This window comes from Hemitrygon akajei, chromosome 4, assembly GCF_048418815.1.
Source record: "Hemitrygon akajei chromosome 4, sHemAka1.3, whole genome shotgun sequence".
NCBI lineage: Eukaryota > Metazoa > Chordata > Chondrichthyes > Myliobatiformes > Dasyatidae > Hemitrygon > Hemitrygon akajei.
In genome coordinates, this window is record NC_133127.1 from 123483566 (window position 1) to 123497017 (window position 13452).

Genomic DNA, 13452 nt, shown 5'->3' on the forward strand with positions numbered 1-13452 from the left:
AAATCTTTCACAGTGATTAAATGTATAGGCTTGAATGAAACAATTTAAAATAAATGATGCTGTAGATGTCTCTATAGTAATACACACAAAATGCTGGAAGAACTCAACAGGCCAGACAGCATCTTTGGAAAAGAGTAAACAGTCGACATTTCAGGCCAAGACCTATCATCAGGGCTAGAAAAGAGATATTAGAGATCAGATTAGAAAGGCTGGGGGATGAGAAGAAAAAGTACAAGGTAGTAGATGATAGGTGAAACTGGGACAGGAGGAGAAGTAAAGAGCTGGGAAGTTGGTTGGTGAAAGAAATAAAGGGCTGGAGAAAGAGGCATCTGATAAGAGAGGGCAGAAGACCATGGAAGAAAAAGAAAAGGGGAGGAGCACCAGAGGAGGTGATGGGCAGGTAAGGAGGTAAGATGAGAGAGGGAAATGGGAATGGGGAATGGTGAAGGAGACGGTGGGAGAGGGGCAATTACCGGAAGTTTGAGAAATTGATGGTTGTTCTATCAGGTTGGAGGCTACCCAGATGGAATATAGGGTATTGCTTCTCCAACCGGAGTGTGATCTTATCGTGGCAGTAGAGGAGGCCATGGACTGACATCAGAGTGGAAATGGGAAGTAGAATTGAAATGAGTGGCCACTGGAAGATCCCGCTTTTTCTGGCAGATGGAGTGTAGCTGGTCAGTGAAGCGGTCTCTCAATCTTCATTGGGTCTCACTGATAAACAGGAGGCCACAACTGCAGCACCGGATAGAGTATATGACCCCAACGGACTAACAGATGAAGTGTCGCCTCACCTGGAAGGACTGTTTGGGGCCCTGAATGGTAGTGAGGAAGGAGGTGTAGGGGCAGGCATGTCACTTGTTCAACTTGCAAGGATAAGTACCAGAAAGGAGATCAGTGGAGAGGGACAAATGGACAAGGGAGTCACGTAGAGTGCAACCTCTGTGGAAAGCAGAAAGTTGTGGAGGGGGAGGAAAGATGTGCTTGGTGGTGTGATCCCGTTGGAGATGGCGGACATAGCAGAGAATTATGTGCTGGACTCGGAGGCTGGTGGGGTGTTAGGTGAGGACAAGAGGAAGCCTATCCCTGGTGGGGTGGTGGGAGGATGGGGTGAGGGCAGATATGCGTGAAATGGAAGAGTTGTGGGTGAGGGCAGCATGTGGGAGGAAGGAAAGCCCCTTTCTTTGAAGAAGGAGGACACCTCATTAATTCTGGAATGAAAAGCCTCATCCTGAGAGCAGATGCAGTGAGACAGAGGAATTAAGGGGGGGGTGGGGGTGGCACTTTTACAAGTTACAAGGTAGGAAGAGGTATAGTCCTGTTAGCTGTCAGAGTCCATGGATTTATAAAAGAAATCATAGATCAACTGTCGCCAGAGATAGAGACAGAGAGATCGGGCGGGGTGGGGGGGGGGGGGGGGGGGGAGCGGTGTCAGAAATGGACTAGGGAAATTTAAGAGCAGGGTGGAAGCTTGAGGCAAAGTTGAAGTTGCCGAGCTCAGCATGGGAGCAGGAAGCAGCACCAATGCAGACGTTGATGTAGTGTAGGAAAAGTTGGGGAGTGGTATCACTGGAACATAGAGAATGCCACATAGCTGACAAAAAGGCAGGCATTTGGAAGGAATATGGTTAGAATTAGAGAGAGGCATAGTAAAGTTGAGACGATATTCTTGTTTGTGATGTCTATATAGTAGTTGTATTATATAGTATATCTATAAATATAGATATGGATATAAGCTGAGATGGACTTTATATTGAATTGGAATTTATAGCTAAGCAGGGAAGAGTATAGTGTATTTACTATTTGAGCAATATTGTAAATATATTGTTTAATTAAGCATGCTCTGTTACTTTACATAATTCATTGTGGGTTACATGCGAGAAGTATGTGAATGGCTTATGTCATTACACCACCACATTATATGTGAGCGCCTCAGTGGAAAGAAAAGCTAAGTAGACAAGATTCCAGCTCCTGTGTTTGTCTTTCGATTAGCTTCTGGAAATACAGAATATAACAGTGTCAGTGAAGCAATCACATAAGTGCAGAGACTGCAGGGGCCCTAGCAGAGATATTGAAATCACTGTTAGCGACAGGTGAGGTACCGCAGGATTGTAGGATAGCTAATATTGTTCCGCTGTTTAAGAAAGGTTCTAAAAATAAATCAAGAAATTATAGGCTGGTGAGCCTGACATCAGTAGTGGGCAAGTTATTGAAACATATTCTATGAGAGTTTGAATAGTCAGGAACCTATTAGGGTTAGTCAGCATGTCTAACCAACCTTATAGAGATTTTTGGGGAAGTCTCCAGGAAGGTTAATGAAGGCAAGACTGTAGGTGTTGTCTAAATGGGCTATAGCAAGGCATGTGACAAGGTCTCACATGGGAGGGTGATCAAGAATGTTCAGTCACTCACCATTCAAGATGTGGTTGTAAATTGGACTAGACATTGGCTTTGTAGGCGAACCCAGAATGGTAGTAAATGGTTGCCTTCTCCACCTGGAGGCCTGTGATTACTGTAGTGCCACAGGGACCGATGCTGGATCAGTTGTTGTTTGTCAACTATATCAATGATCTGGATGATTATGTGGTCAACTGCATCAGCATATTTGTGGACGACATCAAGATTGAGGTGTAGTGGACAGTGAAGAAGACTATCAGAGCTTGCAGCAGGATCTGAACGGTCTGGAAAAATGGGATAAAAATTGGTGGATTGAATTTATTGTAGAAAAGTGCAAGGTGTTGCTTTTCGATAGGACCAACCAGGGAAGATCTTACACAGTGAACAATAGGGTGCTGAGGAATGCAGTAGAACAAAGGAATCTGAGAATACAGCTCTGTAATTTATTGAAAGTGGCAGCACAGGCAGATTGGGTCTAAAGAAAGCCTCTGTCATATCAGCCTTCATAAATCAAAGTACAGAGTACAGGAGATGGGATGTTATGTTGAAGGTCTATAAGACACTGGAGAGGCTTAATTTGGAGTATTGTGTGCCGATTAGGTCATCAATCTATTGGAAGGATGTAAATAAGGTTGAAAGAGTACAGAGAGAATTTACAAATTTGTTGCCAGGACTGGAGGACCTGAGTTATAAGGAAAGGTTGAATGTTAGAACTTGCAACACACACACAAAATGCTGGAGGAACTCAGCAGGCCAGGCAACATCTATGGAAAAAATTATGTTCGACATTTCGGGCTGAAACCCTTGCTCAGATTTCCAGCATCTGCAGATTTTCTCTTGTTATAAGTTAGAACTTTATTCCTTGGAATGTAGAAGACTGAGGGGAGATTTGGCAGAGGTATACAAAATTATGAGGGGTATAGATAGGATAAGCGCAAGCAGGCTTTTTCTAGTGAGGTTGGATGGGATTACAACTAGAGGTCATGGCTTAAGGGTGAAAGGTGAAAAGTTTAAGGGGAACATGAGGGTAAACTTCTTCACTCAGAGAGTCGTGAGAGTGTGGAATGAGCTGTCAGGGAAAGATCAATTTCAACGTTTAAGAGAAGTTTGGATAGGTACATGGATAGTAGGGATATGGAGGGCTATGGTCCAGGTGCAGATCAATGGCAATTTAAATGGTTCGGCACAGACTAGATAGGCTGAAGAGCTTGCTTCTGTTCTGTATTTTTCAATGACTTTATGACAAATAGTAACGAGCTTAGCATGTACATTGAAACATACCTTGAAATACATCATTTTCGTTAACAATCAATGCACCACCAATCAACAAAGGGTGAAACAGTCACATAATGGTGAGCACAATGCTTTACAGTAACAGAGACCAGGGTTCAATTTCCAACACTGCCTGTATGTTCTTCCCCTAACCGTATGGGCTTCCTCCAGGTGCTCCGGTTTCCATCCACAGTCCAAAGACCTACCAGTTGGTAGGTTGATTAGTCATTATAAATTGTCCCATGATTCTGCTAACATTAAATTGGGGGTTGCTGGGCGACGTGGCTCGTAGGACAGGAAGGGCCTACTCCACGCTGTATCTCAATGAATAAACAAACAAATCACAGGCTGTGCTGGTGGAAAGCCACATGTCGTCACACATTCCAGCGCCAATGTAGCATGCCCAGAACGCTCTGCAGAAAAACACATTACACACAAAATGCTGGAGGAACTCAGCAGGCCAGGCAGCATCTATGGAAAAAAAGTACAGCCGGTATTTTGGCCCGAAATGCTGACTGTACTCTTTCCCATGAATGCTGCCTGACCTGCTGAGTTCCTCCAGCATTTTGTGTGTGTTGCTTAGATTTCCAGTATCTGCAGATTTTCTCCTGTTTGTAACTAGAATACAGTAAGTAATAAAATAACAACAGCAAATACAAGCTCCATTCTTCCCTTCCATCTGCACACATTAACAGTCTTTTAACCCCAGGTTAGGCCTCCAGTGGATACGGATTTGGGCCTGCACAGACCTGGCTTCAATCTTCCAAGTGGACTCATAGAGATTCGTAGGCTCAGCCCAGGACAAAGGGCCTTGACTTCTGAACTTTCAATTTGACCCTCTGGCCTCAATATTTTGTCATCAATTCCATGTCACACTGATCACTGGACACTAAGCCTCAAACTCAAGACCTACTGACCATGGGACCTCGAACACTGGTCTTATTGATTTGCAAACCCTGGGTTGTTTCTCTTGCCTGCATGGGACTCTGACTCCAGAACATTTAGCCTTCAAAATAGAATTGATAACATCTAGGATATTCCTGTGGGAGAATGGTAGGAAAATTAAAGTTGGAGATCCATGGATGACCAAACACACAGAGAAGAGGGAAAGAGCATCAGACAGATGTCAGAATGCAATGCAGGAGAGAACTTAGTTGATTACAGATAATTCATAGAGGAAGTGAAAAAGAAAACAAGAAAAGCAAGAAGACAGCAAGAGAAAAAGACTGGCAATAACATAAAAAGGAATTTAAAGATGAACTATGTGGACCAGAAGAGGGTTATAAGAGAAGAAATGTTGAAATCAAAGACAAAGAAGGATGCTGTAGGGAGATTGGCTAGAGAAATTTATAGTCATGAAAAGCATAGACAGACTAAATAGAAATAAACATTGGGTTGATCAGAGGTCAGCTGTTAATGGCAAGGAATTAAGTGATTGGCAAGAGAATTAAATTTGGCCCAAGGAAACATTTTCTGCATGTAAGAAATTATGGTCTGGGTATTGGGTATTAGTGAAGTCAGATTTTATCGTAGCAGTCAGAAGGGAGCTGAATGATTATCTGAAAAGAAAAGAATTTTCAGGACCATTGGGAGACTGTGGAAAAATAGATTACCCTTACATAATACAGATATGAAGTTATCAGTGGGAATGACATTCTTTTGTGCTGTAACTATTATATGATTCTTTGTGCAGTCTCATTCGCTGTGTCTTTTGTCTGTGGAGCATAGATTGACCAGTTAATTCTTTGGAAGGAGAGATTTTCTTGTGAAAGGGATGGGTAAAAATAGAGGTCAGAATAGTGACAGCTAATATAGGATTTTGAGAGGTATTGATTCGGTGTCCTGAAATTGGTCATCCATGTCTGTCAGGAGTATGGTCTTTCCATACTAGTATAATGTAATTAACAGTAACACACTACTGATGTTGACACTTATCTGCTAGAAAAGTAAAGGCATAATTTTTGAGAAAGGTGTTGGCTTTGACTGGTACTGATAATGCATCATTTGGAGATGTCCATGAAACGGATGACACCACTGACCCCAAACAACCTATTAATGTCAATGGTAGGAAACTCAAGAAGTAATATTTAACGATGGTCAAATCATTACCTACAACCCTGACAATGTTAAATTTATTCTGATCACTGAACCATAAAACCATAAAACGATCCCACCAACTTCTCACGGTTGTTCCATCCAGTTAAGCTCCAAAGCTACATTAAAACATCACTTTAATATAAATGGATTGCTTTTTGTGTAATGGAAGTATTGAATAATCTCAAAACTTTCACTATATGAAACACATGTTTAACAATATAGCTTTTAAAATGATATTTTATTGGAAATGTTAATTTCCACTAAGGCAGCTGAGTATCCAACATGGTACAGGTATGAGACCTAATGTACACTGTTGCTATGGCATGTTGCTACGCCACAGAGACATGTCCAATATATTATGGGATGTAATAGAAAATGAAGCCAGAGTTGAAGCTCTATTGTGAGACCACAAGGTTGTTAATGCAATTCCATTTTTCCATTTTTGGCAGAATATTTTTATGGTATTTATGGTTTATGTTTAAAAGATAATCATGGTTTTTTGGCAGCAGTTTGGAAAGGGAGCGCTATTAATTCTGCACACAGTCCTGCTGCTGGAGTTATTTTTTGCAGCAAGTCCTAAGGAGAATCTCACAGTGGGCTTAAGAATGTTAGTAAACTTACCTTTCCCTACTTCTGTCATCAATGCCTTTGAAATATTTCATTCACAGCAGTGTGATAGCAAATAACACTACACAGGGCACAATTGGATATTCCTATTACAGATGCAGTGATATCCAATGACTCAACACAAATGTATTTAGAAGGTCCTCTCTAAGGAGTGCCAACCAAGATGGCATAACCTTAAAATTAGAATTTTCTAAATCTAACACTAATTACAGACAGAGCTGTATTTACAAAGGACAGCAGCACTGATAATGCTGTGTTCCCCGAATATTACACAGAGGGTGTCAGCTGGTGGTCATAACCTTGATCACCATTTGAATCAAAAAGCCATTCAGATTTAGAAAGGCTGCTCCTAATTAAGCCAAGCTTGCACTTGTGCTACGACACAAATTACTTTACTGCCGCATCATTTCAGTCAGTACGTTCAAGATAAAATTGCCCTTCACTGATCTGTGTTCAAAAGTAAATAGCCTCAATTTTTTCACACTCCAACTAGCGTTCCAGCCTTGGTGACATTTTAGTGTTTCTGCTTGTGCCTTCTGAACAGGCAGGCAAGGCTATGGTGAAATAGATGCAGAAAACATTAACCACACCTGCATGCCAAGCAGCTGGGGGCCAGCTTGAATTCCACAATCACTATTAGCATAGAGCACCACAAGGCTGTGTGCTTATCCCCCTACCCTACTCGCTCTATACCTATGACTGTGAAGCTAAGCACAGCTCCAAAGCCATATTTAAGTTCGCTGATGACACCGCTCAACCAAAGCTGAGCATAAATTAGCATATAGGAGAAAGATTGAAAATCTGATTGAGTGGCGCCACAACAACAAATTATCACCTGACACCGGCAAAATGAAAGAACTAACTATTGACTTCAAGACGAAAAATTTGGAGGTCCATATGTCAGTCCTCATAGGGGATCAGAGGTGGGGAGGATTGGTAACTTTTAATTCCTTGGCACTTCAGTGGATCCATCCTGGGACCAAGAGATAAGGGCCTTAAGGAAAGAAAGCAAGGCAGCACCTTTACTTTCTTTGTGCAGATTGAGCATGTCATCTGAAACTTTGACAGGCTTCTATAGATGGGCAGTGGAGAGAACCAAGACTAGTTGCATCAAGGCCTGGAATGCAAACAGTAATACCCAGGAATAGAAAAGCCTACAAAAAGTGGTGGATATAGCCTAGTCTATCAGAGGAAAAGCCCTCTACCCCCAATGAGCACCATCTACAAGGAATGCAGCCACAGCTTCCATTATCTACGACACCTCCATCCAGACCATGCACTCTTCTCATTACTGCCATTGGGAAGGAGGTACAAGAGCCTTAGGGCCCAGACCATCAGGTTCAGGAACAGTCACTAGCCTTCAACCATCAGGCTCCTGAACTGGCATGGGTAACTTCACTCACCTCAATCCTGATGTGCTTCCACAGCTTATGGACACATTTTCATGGAATCTGCAACTAATGTTCTCAATATTATTTATTTACTTATTATTATAATTATGTGTTTATTTTTCTATATGCAGTTCACCTCATTTTGCATATGAGTTGCTTATCAATCTGTGTGTAGTTTTTCACCGATTCTATTGTATTTCTTTATTCTACTGTGAATGCCTGCAAGAAAAAGAATCTCAGGGCAGTACATGTACATTGATAATAAATTTACTTTGATCTTTGAACATGTCCCAAGGTCCACATCTAGAAAGTATGAGATTAAACAGGGAGATGATCACTAGGACAGTACCTTAGATATTTTTTTTTAAATTTTGAAGTCCCTTATCTTCTTTCTAGAAAGTACAAGATTCAAACCCAAAAGGAGAAATAGTAGACTGGACAGTATGCTAACAATGGCTTTAGAGAAGAGATTGATATCTTCATGAAGAAAGGAACAAAAGAATAAGCAAATTAATTATCCAATCTGGCTCAACTTCAATACAGGAAGTTACCTCTGAAACCATAATCGGCTTTCTTATTTTTTATTCTCCTCGTCATAAACCTGCAGGTGTTTTGTAAAAGTATTCACTAATAAGCATGCATAGCAAAAATATTACAGCAGCTTTGCTTAGCTGCTCTTTGCTCATCTAAAATTCATCATGCAATTTGTATATTTCACCACTTCACTTCATGCAGCCTTAATTACTGCTTAGAGGGTTCCGAGCATTTCTTACAATGGTTTTCTGAAAGTTTTTGTTCAGAACTTTTTATTTGATGTACACAGTTGTTCATTCCTTATCAAATTTTAATTGCCATGGAAGCATCACAAAACACAATGAAATATTTTAAAATTTTCATTATGATTTATATATTTTATGCTAAAGACATAAATGTCATTTGTAAAACCCTATTTTGGACTGGGCAGATTTTTGTGGCTGTGCATAAACAAAAACTTATTCCAAGCTCCTTTTAAACTGTACCTGCACTAATTTCTAGTTCCTTTAAAACTGGACCTCTAGTTTAAAATGACACTACCAAAGACATGTGACAGCTTACTTGTGGTTCGAAAGCAAAGGAATTTGATTTAAAGTGCTATATTTTTGAAGTGGTAAACTATCACCACAAACAGTGGAGAGGTGAACGAAGGCAAAGCAAACTCGAGAAAAGTGCCCTGCTGCTGCGCTGCAAAAATTGACGCACTTGGAGTTGGAACCGTGCTGGATGGAGTGGATGATTCAGAGGGGAGGAGATGAGACAGGGGAGTCCTGATGCCTGTCCAACTTACCCAGATGCGAGTGTGATCGTTCTAAGCGGTGAGCTGATTTGGAGAGTTTGACGATGGCTTCTTCGGCCCTGAAATTCTGATCCGAATCACAGGGCGACATGTTCTAGGCACAGAGCAATTCTCTGCAGTGAGGCCTGGGTCCTAGTGTGAGGTATAATACGCTGTTTGGACAACCTAAATGCTGGCCCAGATAGACTGGAAGGCAGACTATCAGGCGAGGTTAGAACACTCCGGGTGCCGAGCCGATTTTGAAAAGTTGAGAACAGCTTCTCCAGCAGAGAAATCTAGGCCCAGAAGAATTTGCCATGTCAGGGATGGGTCCTAGTGCGAAGTTCAGACAACTTAAACACCAGCCCAGATAGTCTGGGAGCTTTTTCCTCCGTAACGCTAATGTTGTGAGCCTGCCCCTGGTTGCAGTGCTTCTTGTCTGTGAACTCTGCGGTGACTTGCCGTGCTAATATGATGAACAGAATACCAAGGCTTTGGGCCTACTCTGACAGCTCCGAGGATTTGGACCTAAGGACTCAATTTGGTTCGGAATGCTGTTGTTATTGGTCACTTCTATTGTTTCCTTGACTTGCTTTGTTTCTTTTTCTCTTTCTTACTGGGCACTGGAGGGTTGGTCTTTGTTTTTAATTGGGTTCTCTCAGGTTTCTTGCTCTGCGGCTCCCTGTAAGTAAACAAATCTCAAAGCTGAATAATTTCTACTGAATATTCATTGATAATAAATGCACTTTGAATCTTGAATCTGGAAGACTCTCCAAACCCGCACCACTCAGACCCCCTTCACGTCAGCAGCACTGTCGTGGAAACTGCGAACAGTTTCGAACGCCTGGGAGTGCTCATCTAGCACAACCTTTCATGGTCCAAGAACACATCTACTACAGACAAGAAGCTCACCAACACCTCTAATCTCTGAGTAGGCTGAAGAGAGCTGGTCTACGCATGTCTACACTCTTCTACAAATGTGTGTGGTGAGCATCACGACTTGCTGCATTACCGTGTGGTATGGAAACTGTTCTGCAGCATGAAGAAGGCTCTAGAGCCAGCAGTTAAAACTACCCAATACGTACATCACCAACAACGGTTTACCCTCCACCAAGGACATAATGCATAATGCATAAAGGTGCCAGAAAAATATCAGCAATATCACCCTGCCTGCGGACCGCTGGTCCTGTTCCCATTAGGGAAGAAAGTATGCAGTATCCATGCCAGTACCTCTGGACTCAAAAACTGTTATTTCCCCAAGCTGTCAGGCTAATCAATATCTGCACCCAACCACCTCCACCATCACTATATGCATCACTTTATGTACATACAATCAGTCTATACGTATTAAACACAAAGTACACTGCAGATGCTGTGGTCAAATCAACACGTACAAACAAGCTGGATGAACTCAGCAGGTCGGGCAGCATCCATTGAAATGAGCAGTCAACTTTTCCCTCGAAATGTTGACTGCTCATTTTGATGAATGCTGCCCGACCTGCTGAGTTCATCCAGCTTGTTTGTAAGTCTATACATATAACAGGTACATACGACCATAAGACGTAGGAGTAGAATTAGGCTGTTTCACCTATAAAGTCTGTTCCACCATTCTATCATGGCTGATTTATTTTTCCTCTCAACCCTATTCTCCTGCCTTCTCTCTCTAACATTTGACACCATGACTAATCAAAGATCTATCAACCCCCACTTTAAATCTCCCCAATGACTTGGCCTCCCCGGCTGTCCATGGCAATGAATGCAACAGATTCACCACCCTCTGGCTAAAGAAATGACTCATCGTCACTGTTCTAAAAGGATGTCCTTGTATTCTGAGGCTGTGCCCTCTGGTCCTAGACTCTCGTAGTACAGGAAACATCCTCTCCATGACCACTCTCTCTAGGTCTTTCAATATTCAATAGGTTTCAATTCATTCTTCTATACTCCAGTGAGTAAGGACACAGAGCCATCAAACGCTCCTTATACATTAAGCTTTTCATTCCCTGGGTCAATCGCAGGAGTCTTCTTTGGACTCTCTCCAATGTCAGCACATCCTTTCTTAGATAAGGGATCTAAAACTGCTCAACATATTCCAGGTGCAGTCTGACCAGTGCCTTATAAAACCACAGCATTACATCCTTGCTTTTATGTTCTAGTCCTCTCAAAATGAATACTAACATTGACATTAGCTTTCTGGGAGAAAGCAAAGAGTTGTAGTAGAGGGTTGCTTCTCTGACTGAAGGCCTGTGACTAGTGGTATTCCACATAGGTTGGTGTTGGGGCCTTTGTTGTTTGTCATTTATATCAATGATCTGGATGATAAGGTGGTTAATGGGATCTGAACATTTGCAGATGACACAAAGATAGGGGGCGTAGTGGACAGCAGGGAAGACAATCAGAGTTTGCAGCGGGTGGAATTTAATGCAGAGAAGTGTGAGGGTTGCACTTCAGTAGGACCAAATAGGTCTTACACAGTTAACAGTAGGGCACTGAGGAGTGTGGTAGAACAAATGGATCTGGGAAAACAGGTCCGTAATTCATTGAATGTGGCAGCACCGGTAGATAAGGTCTAAAGAAAGCTTTTGACATATTGGCCTTCATAAATCAAAATATTAAGTGAAGGAGATGGGATGTTATGCTGAAGTTGTATAAGACACCAGTGAGACCTAATTTGAAGTATTGTGTGGAGTTTGGTCACCTACCTATAGGAATAAATAAGGTTTAAAGAGTACAGAGAAAAATTACAAGGATGTTGCCAGGCCCTAAGGACCTGAGTTGTGAGGAAAAACTGAATATGTTTGGACTTTATTCCTTGGAACATAGAAGAATGAGAGGAGATTTGATAGAGATATACAAAATTATGAGGGGTATGGATAGGGTAAATGCAACCGGGCTTTTTCCACTAAGGTTGGATGGGACTACAACCAGAGTTCATGGGTTAAGCATGAAAGGTGGGAAGTTAAAGGGAACATGAGGGGAAACTTCTTCACTCAGAAGGTCATGAGAGTGTGGAATAAGCTGTACATGCAAGCCCGATTTCAACGTTTAAGAGAAGCTTAGATCGGCACATGGACAGTAGAGATATTGAGGCCTATGGTTCAGCACTGACTAGATGAGCAAAAGCTGTTTCTGCACTATGACTCTATTGCATTTGCCTTCCTTATTACCAACTCAACCTTCAAGTTAATCTTTAGGGAACCCTACACTGAGACTCCCAAGACACTTTGCATCTCTGATTTCTGAATTCTCTCCACATTTAGAAAATAGTTCAAGTTCAATTTCAAGTTTATTGTCATTCAACCATGTACGTATATAGTGCAAAATAAAAGAACATTCCTCTGGACCAAGGTGCACAGCATAGTACACGTAGCACGCACAGATACGGTAATATTATGACAAATAAATTAACAAATAATAAAATCTTTTTCTGAAGTTTGACATTTAGCATAAGATGCATTTATGGTGCAAGTTAAAATGTAAACAGTATGATGTTACTGGTGCTTCATAAGTGATGAGACCTCAATAGTATCATGGAATGGGGGAAGAAAATATTTACCATTAAAAACAACCCTTGTCCTACTGCTATAGTACCTTCTGTCTGCTGGTAGGGGGTCAAAAAGTTTGTGGGATGGATGGGAGAGATCAGAGACAATGCTAAGTTCCATGTACAAAGCACTCTTGATAAATGTCTCGGATGGGTGAAAGAGTCTCCAATAATCCCCTCAACAGTCCTCGCAATTCCTTGTCGAGTCTTACACGACTGATGAAGGGTCTCGGCCTAAAACATCGACTTTCTCGTGGATGCTGCTTGGCCTGCTCAGCTCCTCCTTTTGTGTGTGTTGCTTTGGATTCCCAGCCCCTGCAGATTTCCTCATGTTTGAAAGTCCACAATCTTCTCTTTAGTTTGGTCCACGTTAAGACTCAGGTTGTTGAGCTCGTACCATTCTACCAGCTGCTTTATCTCCTTTCTGTACACCATCTCATTGTCATTGTTGACGAGGCCAACTACTGTTGTACAATCAGTGAAGCTGATGATCGGTTTGAGCTGCATCTAGCTCTGCAGTCGTGCATCAGAAGCATGAACAGCAGTGACCTCAACACGCAGCACTGGGGAGGGGGGAGTGTCGGTGCTGAGCATGATGGAGCTACAGAAATTGATGTCAACATGAACTGATTGTGGTCTTTCTGTCAAGAATTCCAAGAACCAATTACAGACAGAGGTGTTGATACCCAACGAGGACAGTTTCCCCACCAGCTTCTGAGGAATGATCATGTTAAATGCCAAGCTGAAGTTGATAACCAGCATGCTGGCATGAGAAGCACTATTTTTCAGGCACACAGAATACACTTTTATTCATT